This window comes from Notamacropus eugenii, chromosome 6, assembly GCF_028372415.1.
Source record: "Notamacropus eugenii isolate mMacEug1 chromosome 6, mMacEug1.pri_v2, whole genome shotgun sequence".
In the NCBI taxonomy this organism is placed as follows: Eukaryota; Metazoa; Chordata; class Mammalia; order Diprotodontia; family Macropodidae; genus Notamacropus; species Notamacropus eugenii.
In genome coordinates this window covers 387,930,909-387,946,847 of record NC_092877.1, presented here as the reverse complement: position 1 = coordinate 387,946,847, position 15,939 = coordinate 387,930,909, and the positions used below count along the sequence as shown (strand labels likewise).

The 15,939-nt window shown below is 45.4% G+C and overlaps 1 long non-coding RNA gene across 1 annotated transcript; it reads left to right on the top strand.

Moving 5' to 3' along the window:
* The first annotated feature begins 162 nt into the window (after positions 1-162).
* On the top strand, positions 163-6,945 carry LOC140510385 (uncharacterized). The gene is made up of 3 exons (XR_011969219.1): positions 163-577; positions 2,584-2,723; positions 6,157-6,945. It is a non-coding gene; the product is annotated as an uncharacterized lncRNA (long non-coding RNA).
* The last annotated feature ends 8,994 nt before the right edge of the window (positions 6,946-15,939 follow it).

Below are 15,939 nucleotides of genomic sequence, written 5' to 3'. Positions count from 1 at the left end.
GCCGGGGCCGCCTCCTACGCGCGCCTCAGCCAATGAACGCCGGGCCCGGCGGCCCCGCCCCGCCCCGCCTCCCCCATGTGCCGCCCCGCCCCGCCCCTCTGGGTCGGGATGGGGGAAAAGGAGGGGAACGGAGGGGGCGGGGCCGCAGCCCCAGCTGTCCGCAGCCGCAGCGGGCACGGGCGCACCCTGCCGCCTGGCTCGGCCCAGCCTGGCCCCCCCAATCCCTGGCACTGCCCGCCTGCCCGGGCCTTCGGGGCTCACCTGGGGGGGCAGCCCGCCGAAGGGGGCCCTCTGGCCCCCCAAGCTGCCCCTCCACATTTTCCTGCGGCGTCGCCGGTGGCTGCCTCTCTCCGATTCGGGACTGGCAGGACCCCCAACGAGGTCCTGCAATTCTCAGCGCCTGCCCGTCAGGACCTGCGGGCATCTATTCATTCACCATTCATTCATCAAGGTTGGAATGGGATATTAATCAGAGTCCTGTGACCACAGATAGAGAGCCCAGCAGATCCAGCACGAGCTTAAGGCGACCTTAATGTGTCGGCCCCAGCTGGGAAGCCAGCCTGGGGCCCACTCCAAAGTGAGTGTTTCTGGACCCTCTAAGCAGCTTCTGAACACCATGGCCAGGCCCTAAGGCTCTTTCGGGCTTTTTGGGGTGGGTTTTATGTAGCTTCCTAGATGTATCCATGTTGCTGTAAGAATGTAAGGTGCTGGAGGGCAGGAATCCTGTGTTGCCAGAGCCTGACAGGGCACCTGGCACACCGCCCCGGACTGGCATCCAAAGGAAAGGCCACAGCGGGTCATTTGGGGGCTCTGTGCAGAGCTGAACTGTCTGGCTCTTGGGGAGGAGGGGGCCGGGCCAGCCGGGTGCTGGGGCTGGTAGATGCCACCACAATGTAACCCTTTGAACTGGGGCCACGATGACCTGGCAGATTCAGAGACCCCCCCCAGCTCCCTTCGAAGCTCATGGGGCAGCCAGCCTGGGAAGCTTGGCAGCCTCCCTGAGCTCAGCAATGTCACAGCCCAACCTGGGAACTTCACAAAAACTTTTTTTTTTTCCCATGAAAACTCCGATGTCCCCCAGCTACAGAGCTCCCAAAGGGGACCAGCCTCTCCCCAGACAGGTCAGCAGCCCTGCTGCAGGAGGGAGGAGTCTGGACCCGGAGCTTACCCAGGACTTCTTGTCAGTAGTAAACAGAAGAGGCTGGTGCAGGCCTTCCTTACTTAGGGGCCAGTGTCCATCCACCACACCATACTGCCCCTTGTTGGGGAGAGGAGGAAGCATCCCCAGCAGACTAGCTCTGACCAGTGCTCTCGGATGCAAGCCCTCAGCACCAGGATTCACCAGCTCCAAGTGTGGTGCTCAGGTCACTGAACCCCATCACCACCCTCAGAAATGAAAGGAGACACCTCATCGTGTCAGGGCAGGGCAAATGTGTACTGTCTGCTGTCCACAAGTGAGGGGGCTGACTGCAGCAGGCTGCAGAAAGAGGCATGGGAAGCTGGTAGTCCTCATGGGGGAGGGGCCCTTGAGGAACCTGGAGGTACTCAGAGTTCCATGGGGATGGTAAGGCCATGCTCCCAGCCTGCCATTGTGCCCTCTGGCCTGGCCCCTGAGTCCACCTGGTGCTGGCCGATGTTCCCTCCACACCTCCATCTCTGTGTGTGTGTGTGTGGGGGGGCATCAAAGGGTTAGGCCCTCAGGTCTGCTGACCTCCCTTGTTTTCTACATTATGAGTGCCATGGGAGCAGGGTCTCAGGCCAGGGTCAGTCCACGCCTGTGGAATGGTGTTGGCTTGGATGGTGGGGTAACCTTAACTCTGAGGTCTCAGGCTAAGAGCTCTAGACCTGCAGAAGGGGAATTGAACTCTCCAGCCTCCCCTCCCCCTGGCCTGAAGCCATCACTGACTCAAGATGGAGCTAGCGTGTGAGGGGCTCAAGGCACCAAACTGCTCCTTTAAATTAAGCCTAATCCTGGAAGCTGCCTTTCCTGACACCTTCACAGTGCATTTTCAATGATGTGGGGCCTAAAAATATACCAGCAGACCTTGGCACCCCTTGACTGAGCTCACCTGGAGACAGTTGGAGAAGCGGGTTACATTGCAGAAACAACCTGGCTGCCCAGCCCAGATGGGTAGAGGGAGGGAGTGAAGGGGGAGAGCAAGGTATTGGGGGACCTCTTCTTTTCCTCCCACCCCTCCAGCTCTGCTAATGCTCAAGGCTGGCAGCTCAGGGATCCTCTGAAGCTTAGTCACTTGGTCTAGCTTGACTAGCGTCTTTTCTGGGAGATGGACATAATCTAATCCCAATTCAGAGCCTTTTCTCTGTCCTGGAATTTCCCCTGCCTGGAATGCCCTCCCTCCTCATTACTCCCTGGCTCCCCAGTTGCCTCCAAGTCCCAGGTAAAATTCCACCTTCTACAGGAAGCCTTTCCCAGTCCCCCTTAATTTTAGCTCCTCCTCTGGTGATGATCTCCCTCTTATCCTGTCCATAGCTTGTTTGTACATAGGTGTTTGCATATTGTCTTCCCCATGAGACTGAGCTCCCTGAGGGCAGGGTCTGTCAGGCTTTTCTTTGTATCCCCAGGGCTGCAAAGAGTCCTCTGCTTCCCCAGGTCCCAGAGCACCAAAGCACAGTGGCACCATCAGGTCTCCATGCAGCACCCCCTGGCGTTGGCCCAAAGGTCCCAGAAATGCTACCTTGGGCTCCTCAGGTAGACGTTTGAGGTACGTGGGAAAGGAGGAGCCTAGAGGGGCTAGCTGGCTCAGCTCAGGTTCACAAATCCATCCTGCCATCTCCTTTGGGAAGGAAAGAACAGAACTGGGTCTCACCTTCATCTCTCCCACTGAGTCTAAGGGACATTGGTCACACAGCTGCTGCTCAGCGCTTGGGATCTAACTCTTGACAGCCTTCTCTGAACTTCCCTTTAATCAGTTTTTAGAGTGTGACAAATACTTCTTTGCATTCTCTTCCCATAATCTACCCATTGAGTGGGCAAGGGCTCCATCTCTAGTACTTCAGAACAGAGTGTAAGGACTTCTATACACATGGCCTCTTTGGGATCTATGCCTTGTAATGGCACCCCTGATTCAAAGGAGTACCACAATTCAGGGATCTTGGGGGAGGGCTTCCAGGGGGCTTTCCAGAACATCTGGACCCCTTCCCAACTCCATCAGCAGTGCATCTCTGGACCTGTTTTCACTAGCCTTACCAACAACTGGCATTTTGGTGAGATTATTTGTGTCATCTTTGTCAATCTGATGGATGCCATGGAGAACCTTAGAGGTGTTTTAATGTGCATTTCTCTTTTTGTTAGCAATCTGTAGCATTTTAAAACTGTGGTTGTTGATAACTTGCATTTCCTGAGTACTGTTCACGTTCTTTGACCATTTATCTATTGGGGAATAGGCCTTGTCCTTATGTATATGAATCAGTTCCCTGGATAGCTATTATATCAGACCCCAACTGGAGAATTTGGCTGCTAAAATTCCCTTCTCCTTGCCCTGCCCTGATTTTAACTACATCAACTGTACAAAATGGCTCAACTTTAGATAATCAAACTTGTCTCTTCTGTGATTCTATCCTTTATTCATTGAGGGCTTTTTCCTTACACATAGCTCCTAGGGAGCCTGCAGTCTTGAGGCCACATGTGGTAGTTCCTCAAGTGCAGCCCTTGGACTGAGTCCAAAAGTCACAGAATAAATCCTAGGATCCCTGACCCTACCCCTAGGGACCACTGATTTCTTTATGAAGTGACTCTTTATAGTCAGATCCTACAGCTCTTTGAAAGTTATCCTTATTGATGTTAGATGCTGGTACTACCAAATTGCCTTCCAGTTTTCCCCATAAATTTTGTCACTGAGTCCTTACCCGAGTAACAGGGGTCTTTGAATTTATTAAACACTAAGGTTTTTAGTGCTTTTAGTGGCAGTTAGAGGACCCCACAGTGTGTATAAATATAACCCGGGCTGCGGTGCCCAGGCAGCCCGAGGGAGAGCGTGGACAGACAAGCAGGGTCACAGCAGCATGCCGCTGCCTTCGCTGCCACAGTGTGGAGAGCCCTGGGTTTGAAATCAGAAAGACTCCTCTTCCTGAGTTCAAATCTAGCCTCAGACACTAACTAGCTGTCTGACCGTGGGTGAGTCACTTAAACCTGTTTGTCTCAATTTCCTCATCTATAAAATGAGCTGGAGAAGGAAACGACAAACCGCTACAGTATCTCTGCCAAGAAAACCTCAAATGGGGTCAAGGAGAGTCAGAGAGGGGTGAAATGACTGAACAGCAATTTACACTATTATTACTAGCGAGTGTATTCACTTACATATACATGTTATATACCTAATCTATTTCACTAATATTTTTCTACTTTTTAATCACTACCAAATAGTTTTGACAATTATTGCTATGCAATATAGTTTGAAATCTGGCACTACTAGATCCTCTTTCTTCCCTTTTTTTCATCATTTCCCTTGAGATTCTTAACTTTTTGTTGCTCCAGATTAATTTTATTAGTTTTCTAGCACTATAGAGTAACCCCTTGTTGGATGTCATTCAACAAATATGTCCATTTAGATAGTAACATAAGTTTTATTATGTTATCTTTATTATATTAACATGGTCCAGCCATGAACAATGAATTTATCCCCCATTATTTAGGTCTCTATGTCTGTAAAAAATGTTTTGTGGTCTTAGTCATATAGTTCTTATGTGTTTTAGCAGATAAACTCCCAAATATTCCCTACATTTTGAAGTCATATTGAATGGACTTTTTTTGTCTTCTAGGTTTTGTTGCCAGTATGCAAAAGTGTTGATGATTAATGGTGGGTGGGTTTTTTTTTTTATATCTTGCTGCTTTTCTGAGGCTTTTGTTTCAATGAGTCATTTAATTGACTCTCTGGAGTCAGTCATTAAATAGGCCATCATACCATATGCCCAAAGGGACCATGTTTCTTTTTTGTCTATTCTTATTTCTTCGGTTTCTTTTTCTTGTCGTATTGCTATAGCTATCAAATAATAGTAATGATAGATATTCTTGCTTTACTCTTGAATTTATTAGAAAGACCTTCATTATTTCTCCAGTACATATAATTCTGGCCCTAGGTTTTGTATAAATACTACTTAGAATATTAAGGAAAGGTAAATTTATGCCTTTATTTTATAAAATACAGAAGTGGATATTTCTGTAAAGGCATTTTTCTTCAGTGAAACACTTATGTGGTTTTTCAGTATTAATATAGTCTATTAGGTTTATTGTTTTCCTTATGTTGAACCAACTTTATTCTTGGAATAAATACAACGTGGTCAGAATTTATCATTTTTAATATATCACTTGAATGTCTTTGCTAACATTTTGTATTGATATCCTCAATAGTTTCCTTTCTTTGACTTATCTCTCCCTAGTTTTGGTATCAAGACCATATTTGTATCATAGAAGGAATATGGTAGGACTTTTTCTTTTCCAATCATTTCAAACAGTTTACATAATATTGAAATTAATTATTCTTTGAATGCTTGCTAAAATTCACTCCCAAATCTCTTTGGTCCTAAGGTTAGGTTATTTAGATTCTCTCTTTCTTATTCTTTTAATTTGAGTACATTATAGTTCTGTAAATAATCATCTGTTTGACTTATTAGTTTCATTGGGTTTAAAATTATCATTATTTCCTTTATTTTCCCTTCATTTTTAATGAAATTTTTTGTTTCTTTTTTTATATTGACAAAGTTTTTTTCTCTTTTCAAAAATCAGATTACCAAACAAGTTATTACTGCGTCGTTATTATATATGCATACATACATATATATACACACATATAACTAGTTTTTTTAAAAATAGTTTTATTTATCAATTACGTGGTTTTGGGGACATCAGTTTTGTTAATCTCTTTTTTGATTTTCATAAATTCTGCTTTGGGAGGGGAGAATCAATTTATTGATTTTCTTCTTTTTTAATTGTATGCCCAGTTCACTGATCTGTTCTTTCTGGGGGAGGGAGAAGAAGTTGCCAGTGAGCCCAATATTTATTGATGCAGCCCTACATGGAGTTCAGTGCACATGCAAGTTTTGTTTTCAATTTACCTGTCATAGAACAAAGTGGTCTTTCAAATGGCCACTGAGCCAGTACTGGAAATGATTAATGATTTTGTTCCTCTTTCCTTCTAGATGCCTTTGAGAGAGAAAGACTGTCCCTAGAGTCCTGACTGGACATTGCCCTGATCAGAGCTCTTCAGTCTCTCAAAGTTGTCTTTATAATGCTTTTGTTATTGTATAAATTATTCTCCTGGTTCTCTCATTCCACTCTGCATCAGTTCATGCAAGTCTTCCCAGGTTTCTCTAAAACCATCCACAATATCATTTCTTACAGCGAAAGGTTTCAAACACCCTCATATACTTTTTTTTTTTTTTTTGGCTATGTCGTATAGTGGGATGTAGATTCAGGAAGACTTGAGTTAAAATCTCACCTCAGATACTTACTAGCTGTGTTGCCCTGGACAAATCACTTAACCTCTTGTTCAGTGGGGTGGGGAGGAAAGTGGAAAGGAAAGAAAAAGGGTAATTGAAAAAAAATAGCTGTTCAGTTATGTTTGACTCTTTGTGAGCCCATTTGGGGTTTTCTTGACAAATATACTGAAATGGTTTGACATTTCCTTCTCCAGATTATTTTACTGACGAAGGAACTGAGGCAAACAGGGTGAAATGACTTGCCCAGAGTCACACAGCTAGTTAGTGCCTGAGGTTAGATTTGAATTTAGGAAGACAAGTCTTCCTGATTCCAAACCTGGTGTGCTCTATCCACTGTGACACCTAGCTGCCCATATTATATCTTTTAACTATGTCTGTTTTCACTTTTGCCTTGTCTGAGATCATGATTGCTGCACCTGCTTTTTGGAATTTTCCTGAAGTCTAATAAATTCTCCTCCAGCCCATCATTCAAATTCTGTTTGAAACTTTCTATTTTGGGAGTATTTCTTGTGTAACTTTCCCTGGCTGACTGGTGGCTTGCTCCTCACTTGCCTACCCCACTGGAAAGAGTCAAAGCACAATAGAACCACAGTTTATGAGTAACCTGGTTTACATATGCTTTGCTGGATGAGGAAAAATTTTTGCAAAATTTATCTTGAAGGACAAACAAAAATTCACAGTATGAACATCAAAATTTTGTTGAAAAACATCACCCAAATAAGGCTGTAGCAAGGAGAGCCACAAATATTTTTTAATGACAGTGCAATGTCACGCTTCTGTGACATTCTGAAAAAAAAATTAAAAAACAAGTGTCGTTATATAGATTCCTAGTCAGAAGAAAATGTAAAGAAAAGAATCAGTGAGTCAAAACATGGAAGTGACTCCAGAAAATGAAAAGTAAGAGAAGATAGTAATGTTAGTCTTACTTTTAGTGAAAGCAGCACAAGAGAGAACACTCAATGTTGAAATCCTCAATGTTCTCATAGAAGGAGATTCTCTTTCCAAACAATAACCCTTCCTCCTCTTCCTCCTCCTTCTCCTCTCCATCACACCAGCCAGGACTCTTCTCAAAAGTAAAGGGAAGGTTAATTTATTTTATTTTTGGTTTATATTGTGTAGTAAGCATTGCAATTGCATTTCAGGTACATTAGGGACGAAAAAAACCTTACTCAAAATTATTGGGTATGTGGTACTGGTCATCTGACTTTACATTAGTTCCTGTGAGAAAATTTGCTTTGCAATATGAACAAATCACATGACAAAGAGAATCTTGCAACTAATTAAGTTCATAAACCAAGGTTCTACTGTAATCCTCCCTGATCACACCTTCCTCTCACTTTGAGCTAGCTAAAGACAAGAACGTCAGACTTGTCCTCTGTCTCCTCCTCATTCCAGGGTCTCCATGAATGAACTCTCTTTACCTCTCCACTCTCAGTCCTCAGACTTCCTGTCCCATACAGGGAGGCATCCAGGCCTTGTTCATGCCTATCAAGCAATCGCTGATGTGTTATCATCTGATAAATATATGAGAGCTAGTTTCTTATCACTTCAAGTGGGATGGAGTAACTTAATATATTTACTCAATCAATTGCTGTTCCTGCACTGGGATCCCCAGCCCACATAGTGTCTAACACATAGAAGGTATCTAATAAATGGTGGGCAAATGACTACTTGAATCTTATTTACATCCCCCCACCCCAGCAACAGGACTGATTTGTGTATAAATCAAGGTGGGTGATAGAGGGAGTGGCACCAAATGACTTGGCTGGGCCATCTGTCTGAGGGCTTTGTCCCTTGGGAAGAAGTTTTATTAGCATGAGCAAAAGGCCTGCGTATAAACAAAACCAAATTCAGTCCCAGGATTCCCCACAAACCTACTCCTCTTCCAAACTCCCCTTACTATGGAAAGGGATGCACCCTCGCAGCCAAACACTGGCATCTAATAGATTATGTGATTGTAAGGAGAAGAGACAGACAAGATCTGAGAGTGACAAAGGCAATGTGTGGTGCAGAGTGCTGGATTGATCATAGACTTATCCTTTCCAAGCTAAATACTCACATTTATCAAAAGCGCCTCCCCCAAGGCAAAATGACCACCAGAAGAATTAATATCAACAAATTAGAGCTCTTCTCTGAGCGCGAACAGTTTCTTGCTGACTTGGAGGGAAAGTTAAGCCAACATACAGTTGGCAACAGAGGAGCAGAAAAGGAGTGGGCAGCTCTCAGAGATTTGGTGTACAGCACTGCATTTGCTCATCTGGGTCAGAACACTCACAAACACCAAGACTGGTTTGATGAAAATGATGGGAAAATTCAGAAGCTGCTAAATGAAAAACGTGAACTCCACAGGATCTACCAGCAGGATGGTTCATCCACCTCTAAGAAGGTAGCATTTAATTCCATTAAAAACAAAGTACAAGCAAAGCTTAGAGAGATGCAGGATTCCTGGCTCAGTAAGAAGGCAGATGAAATTCAGTTTTATGCTGATAGTAACAATCCAAAGCACTTTTATGATTCCCTGAAAGCTATTTGTGGATCAAAAACCTATGGTGCATCACAACTACTCAGTGCTGATAGAGTCACATTGATTAGGGATAAGGACATGACCCTAGAGAGATGGGCTGAACACTTCCATAGCATTCTCAACAGACCATCATCAATCAATGCTGAGGCCACTGACAATTTACCTCAGGTTGAAGTCAATCCCTCCTTAGCTGAACTTCCAGCTGAAGAAGAGGTTTTGAAGGCCATTAGGCTCCTTTTATGTGGCAAAGCACCTGGTGCTGATTCTATTCCAGCTGAGATTTACAAGGTAGGGAGACCATTGCTCATACAAAAGCTGACTGAAATTTTCCAGGTTATATGGCAAGAGGAGGTTATCCCCCAGGAGTTCAAGGATGCCTCCATCGTCCATCTCTATAAAGGTAAATGGAATAGATGGTCCTGTGACAATCACAGGGGGATCTCTCTCTTAGTCATTCCTGGCAAAATTCTTGCTAGAGTCCTCCTTAATAGGCTGATCCTTCTCTTGGAAGATGGTCATCTACCTGAGAGCCAGTGTGGCTTCAGGAAGGGCTGAGGAACAGTTGATATGGTGTTTGCTGCCCAACAACTCCAGAAGAAATGCCAGGAGCAGAACAGAGGTCTGTACACAATGTTTGTGGATCTGACCAAGGCCTTTGACACTGTTAGTCGTCAGGGCTTATGGAAAATTATGTCAAAATTTGGTTGCCTGAAGAAGTTTGTCAATATTGTATGTCAATTTCATGATGGCGTGTTTGCCCGGGTTCTGGACAATGGACAAAGCGCTCGTGCCCTCCCAGTCACCAATGGAGTAAAACAGGGTTGTGTGCCTGCTGCCATGCTTTTTAGCATGATATTTTCAGCCATGTTGACAAATGCTTTCAATGAGGATGAACAAGGCATCAAGGTCAACTATTGTACTGATGGTAAGTTCTTCACTTTGAAAAGGCTCCAAGCCAAGACCAGAGTGGAGGGAGTGTTGGTGCATGATTTTCTATTTGCAGATTGTGATGCAACCTTTGAAGCTGAGATGCAACAAAGTGTAGATCAATTCTCTGCTGCCTGTGCTAGTTTTGGCCTAATAATTAACACCAAAAAAACACAGGAGCTCCATCAGCCACCAGCACACCATCCATACATAGAACCGTTGGTTACAACAAATGGAGAAGTTTTAAATGCTGTGGATAAGTTCACTTACCTTGGTAGTGTACTTTCCAGGGATGTACACATTGACAATGAGGTTGATGCATGCATTGCCAGAGCTAGCTAAGTGCTTGGGAGGCTCCAAAGAAAGGTTTGGGAGAGAAGAGGTATTATACTGACTACCAAATGGAAGGTCTACAGAGCCATTGTCCTGACCTCATTGTTATATGCTTGTGAAACATGGACAGTTTACCAGTGCCATGCCAGGAAACTGAATCACTTCCATTTGAACTGTCTTAGGAAGGTTCTGAGGATCACCTGGCATGATAAGGTACCAGACACTGAAGTCCTTGCTCAAGCTGAACTGCCAAGTATTCAAACTATGCTTCAGAGAGTACAGCTCCAATGGGCTGGGAACGTTGTTCGAATGCAAAATGTGCGCTTGCCAAAAAGACTATTTTATGGAGAACTTACATGGGGCAGGCATGGTGGTCAGAAGAAGTGATACAAGAACACTCTCAATGTCTCTCTCAAGAACTTTGGATTTGACTGTGCAACATGGGAGACACTGGCACAGGACCGCTCAGCATGGTGTGCCTACATAAGAAAAGGTGTTGTGCTCTTTGAGCGAAGCAGAACTGAGACAGCACAAAGTAAACACAGGATGCACAAATTTGGGATATCCACCCCAAATATATTCCCAGGGACTATCTGTGCCCAACCTGTGGTAGAGCATTCCGAGCCCGTATTAGTTTGATCAGCCGTAGTCAGACACACTGAAATTTCACTTTACAATGGTGATGTCATTTTGGTCCTCTTCAAGGACAAAAGACAACAACCAACCAACCAAGTGTGGAAAGTACCACTATCCTTCCGGGCACTCAGGTTCCCAACCTCAAAGTCATCCTTGGCTCCTTACTCTCTCTCATTCTACTTATACAAGACTGCCTGACATTTTTCACATGAATCCCCTTCTCTCCATTCCAACAACTGCCTCCCTCAGACAGTCACCTCTTACCAGAACTATCTCAACAGAGTCCTTTTAGCTAAGACATTACAGCACTATTCATTAGGAATATTGACATAATTTTCTTTCTCTGTTTTGACTCTCCCTGGTTTAGGTATCATTTCTATATTTCTGTCATAGAAGAAATTTGGTAGGGGCTATTTTTTATTTTTCAAATAATTTGTATAGTATTAGAATCAAGGTTAATTGTTCTTTAAATCTTTGAAATAATTCATTTGTAAATCAATCTAGTCTTCTTTTTTCTCTTTGAAAGTTCATGCATGGTTTGTTTAATTCCAAAAAAGGGTTATTTAAGTGTTTGGTTTCCTGTTCTATTTAACCTGGGAAATTTATAATTTTATAAATAGTAATCAATTTCATTTAGATTGTCAGTTTTGTTGCCATGTGATTGGGTAAAATAGCTCTTAATTTATTATATTTCTTTTCAGTGGATTCACCTTTTTTCATTTTTTAGATTGGATGCTTTTATTCTTTCCTTCTTTTAATCAAGTTAGCTAATGACATCAATTTAGGGGTCTAAAAATAATTTGTTTTATTTGTTAAGTCAATGGTTTTTTTGTTTTCAATTTTATGGATCTCTAATTTGATTTTTAGCATTTTTTATTTTAGTGTTTGATTCGGTTTTCCAATTTGTTAATTTTCTAAGGGACTTTTTTAGTTGCACTTTTTTAGTCCAAGTCATTAATCCGCTCTTTCTCTATTTAATTGATGAGAGTGTTTGGAGATGTAAAACTTTCCCCTAAGTGCTGCTTGTTACATCCTAAATATTTTAGTATGTTGTCTCATTGTTATTCACATCTTTAATGCAATTAGTGATTATTTCTATGATTTTTCTTTGACCCACCTATTCTTTAGGATTGTTATTTAGTTTCCAATAAACTTTTAATCTTTGCTTCAAAGATCCTTTATTAATTGTAATTTTATGGTATTATTGCTGGCAAGAGAAGCTTTTAATATTCCTGATTTTTTTTCATTTGATGGGATATTTATATGCCCTAATATACCGTCAAATTTTGTGAACGTGTCTTTGCTATTTTCTCACTGAATATCCCTTTGTAAAAGCTAATTGATGTTCACTGGTTGATTGACAATAGGGGAGCCATAACACATCAGGGTTAGCCACAGTACTCTGAGGGAGGGGAATCCAGGCTTCCAAATGAGAGGTGGGAGAGGGAGCCCAGAGGGGGTGCTACAAATAGATATCTTACAAAGGTGGAAGAACAGCTGAGCCTCAGGAGGCAGAGAGGCAAATTTGTACCACAGTGGAAACCCTTAAGGAAGTGCCCATAACCTCAGTGGAATTGGCAAGGATTGAGTGTTTGGGGACCAAGCAGAGTAAAGACCAAGACAAAAGAACAACCATCCCAGAACTGGAAACACTGGCAGAGAAAGTGGCTTATTAGCTCATTCTATGGCACAAGAGAGAATATGGGTGTCCAAGAAAACTTCCTGGAATCAACAAAAACAACAGAAGCCCAGTGGGAAAACTGGACTGCAACAGGTGAAAAATCAACATGGATCCAGCCCTTGCCTCATGTGCCCTAGCCATCCACAGTTTGACTAATGAGCTAACCTGAACAAAGGACTACAAAAAAGTCGGCAGAAAATGAGCTACTCCTCTCTCAGACAGAGGATCAACAGGGGATGACTTGGAGAGACCCCAAGAGAAGAAATCTTTACAGCAAGCAACAACCTAAGCATTACAAGGGAAACACAACAGATGGGAAAGGAAAAGTCCTTTGTGGTGACTCTGCTGAAAATGCCCCCAGTCACCAGGATTCATTCCCAAGAGCCATTTAGCTCAGCCACTCTTTTAAATCCATGGGTTCAAGGAAACATTTCCCACTGGAGAATGAGACACCCAGCATTGTGGTGAGAGCTGGCCTCTGCGCCACTCCCAGCCTTTCAAGCTTCTCTCGGCCCATACAGCATGTTGGGAGTCAGGAGCCCCTGGCAGTGCAGGGGAAACATGGGGAGGCAACTACATCTTCCAGGAGAGCAGTGCCCCATGAACACCATGAGCACCTGCACTGCCACAGTGTCTGGCAGCCTTGTCTGTCCTAGGAGGACCAGGATCCACCTTCTCCATAGAGGAGAGAGCATCTAAGAAACTAGATATAGAAAGGCGCAGATGGGAGGTGACCTTGGAGGGGAAGGGCCCAGGACCTGAGGAGATGGAACCTCAAAGGAGACCTCCAGGGCAGTTTCCTTGGCTCCTCTGTGGAAGGCTGTGGACAAGAGCTCCATGGGATGGGACGTCCTGGGAAGAAGGCTGGTCATACAGCATGGACCCCATCTCAGAGCTGGGTACAACCTCTCGTGGGCCTTCAGCCGCATTGAACTGGGGGTATCAGTGCTCATGGGAAATCTCCTGGCCACATGGTCTCTCATGCAGGCTCAGTTGGCCTGAGGATGATTTCACAGAATCTCAGGATGGACCAGAAGGGGAAGGGGCTTTGGTGACCATCTCATCCGCCCTATGCACCAGAGAACTCTCCGACTGTCATGTGACCTACAAGAGGCCTCCGACATCTGCAGGAAGAGGGCCCACAAGGAGGGAGGGCCCACATGTGCCAAGGCAGTCCTCTACCAGGCTGTCCTGCTATCTCTGCGCCATTCTTCATTGCTCCTGTGTCTGCCCTCTGCCTAGAACCTAGGTCTCCATATACCAAGGGCACCACCATCCATGTGAGCATTTTCTCTGTCTGTTCCCCAGGCCTGGAATGCACTCCCTCCTGTGCTCCCACTACTGACCGCCCTGGCTTCATCTCTACCAGAAGCCTTCCTCTGAAGGCAATCACCTTCCCTCATTGTCTTGTAGAGAGCTACTCCGGAGGTATCTGTCTGCATGCTGCTGTAAGGAGATGTAAGCTTCTTGAGGCAGGCTTCATTCTGCATCCCCAGCACTCATGCCTAATGAATAATAGGTGCTTAATTACAACTTGTGACCTTGACCTCACACAACAGCCCTTGGAATGCTCTGACCGCACTCACGGTTTCCTTGGAGAAGCCATGGGAGCCAGAAGCCAAAGAAGAGCAAGATGCTCTGGACAAGTTCCCCTCTGGCTCCCAGAAGATCCTGGATGACCAAAGCAGAGGGAGTCCCACTGGGGCCAATGGGATGGAGGAGTGTACTCCCCGCTGGGGCACAGTAAGGACTGTGGCCATATCTGTCGAGGCCAGACTTCCCAGGCAGTTGTTCCTGAGGTATTTGGGGAGGGGGCTGAGAGAGGAGCTGTCGGATCCGTGAGTGTCATCCTGAGAGGGAGGTGGGGGTGGGGAGGAAGGTGAACACTTCACAGCTGTGCCTCATCTCTGATGACTGAAGCTTGAGGGGCAGGTGGGGGGTGGAGAAAGTCCTGGGGTGAATTGGCTCATTGGATCACAAGTTTAGGAGGAGCACAGGAATCACCTCATCTAATACCCTCACTTAGGAATAAGGAGATTGAGGCTGGGAGAAGGGAAATGAGCTGCCCAAGGTCTCCCAGGAGATGAAGAACACTCAGATCCTCTGACTTCAATGCCGAACGAGGCTCCTAATATCCCCAACCCTGAAAAGCCATGGAGGAGGAGGTGACAGGCTTTGGCACCCTGAGCTCCACAGACATCAGCCTCAGCTGGATCTCCTGCAGGGAAGCAGCCTCAGTTGGCCCAGGAAGAGCATCTCTGCAGCTTTTTTTAAGCCCAGCTCTGCCCACTCTGCCCCCCAAATCTGGCATAGTGTCACACTCAAGGGAGGAAGAGTTGGTCTTGAGTGGGCTCTGGCACCTCCACACACACTTGGGCATTGCTCAGGGGGAAGCTTAGTGGGCAAGTCACCATCTGTAGCACTGGTCTGGCAGTGGGCTCTGACAGCCTGAGCAAAGCATCGTCACTTGTGATCATTTTTGACTACTGGGATAACTGAGACTTTTGGCTGTCACAACCAACTCATGACATCTTCCCCGCTGTCCCAGCTGGTGGGGTGTGTACTTGGGCCAAAGGCCCTGTGGGGGGCCCCATAGGCAGATCACAGCATCTGTGGACATAACGCCCTTCTGTCCCAGAGTATTAGGAATGCTGGATTTCCTCACAGAATGGCTGTGTCAGGTGTCGGGAAATGACTTCTTATTTGGATAGGACACCCAGGTCAAAATGTCCAGCAAACATTTGAGGATGAGGGCATAGGAGGTCAGCAAGGGGTCAGCAGTGGCGGGGGTGGGGACCCAGGACAGAATGCTGGGGAGCCTCACCCATGGGGGCAGGACACAGACAATGACACAGCAAAGGAGAATGAAAAGTATTGGACAAATGGGGGAACTAAGACAGGCATGGGTACCCAGGAAGATGGGGAGATTCACAAAGAGACTCGACCAGGAGAGTGAGAGCAGCAGAGAGGTCAAGGAGGATAATGATTGAGGAAAGGTCACTGGATGTGTAATGAAGAGAACAGTGCGTGTGTGTGTGTGTGTGTGTGTGTGAAAGAGAGTGAGACAGACTGAGACAAAGGCAGAGAGACACAGAAAGAGACAAACAGACAGAGACAGAGAGGAGAGAGAGATTCGCTGGAATGACAAGGTCAAAACCCAAATTCAGCGAGTTAAGCTTGAGAGAAGGGATGACGTCCTAAGTGAGGACCGAGTCTTGTAAGATTTCAGCTGGTGAATCAGCAAGCAGAGATACTGGGTGGTTGGTCGAGGCTGGCAGAGTCCGACGGGAGCCCTGGTGAGTTTCCAGGTGGCAAGGCTCCCGGAGGGGTTGCCGATTGGAGAGACTGTGGGATGCATGTATATGTGTGTAGGGGGAGGGGG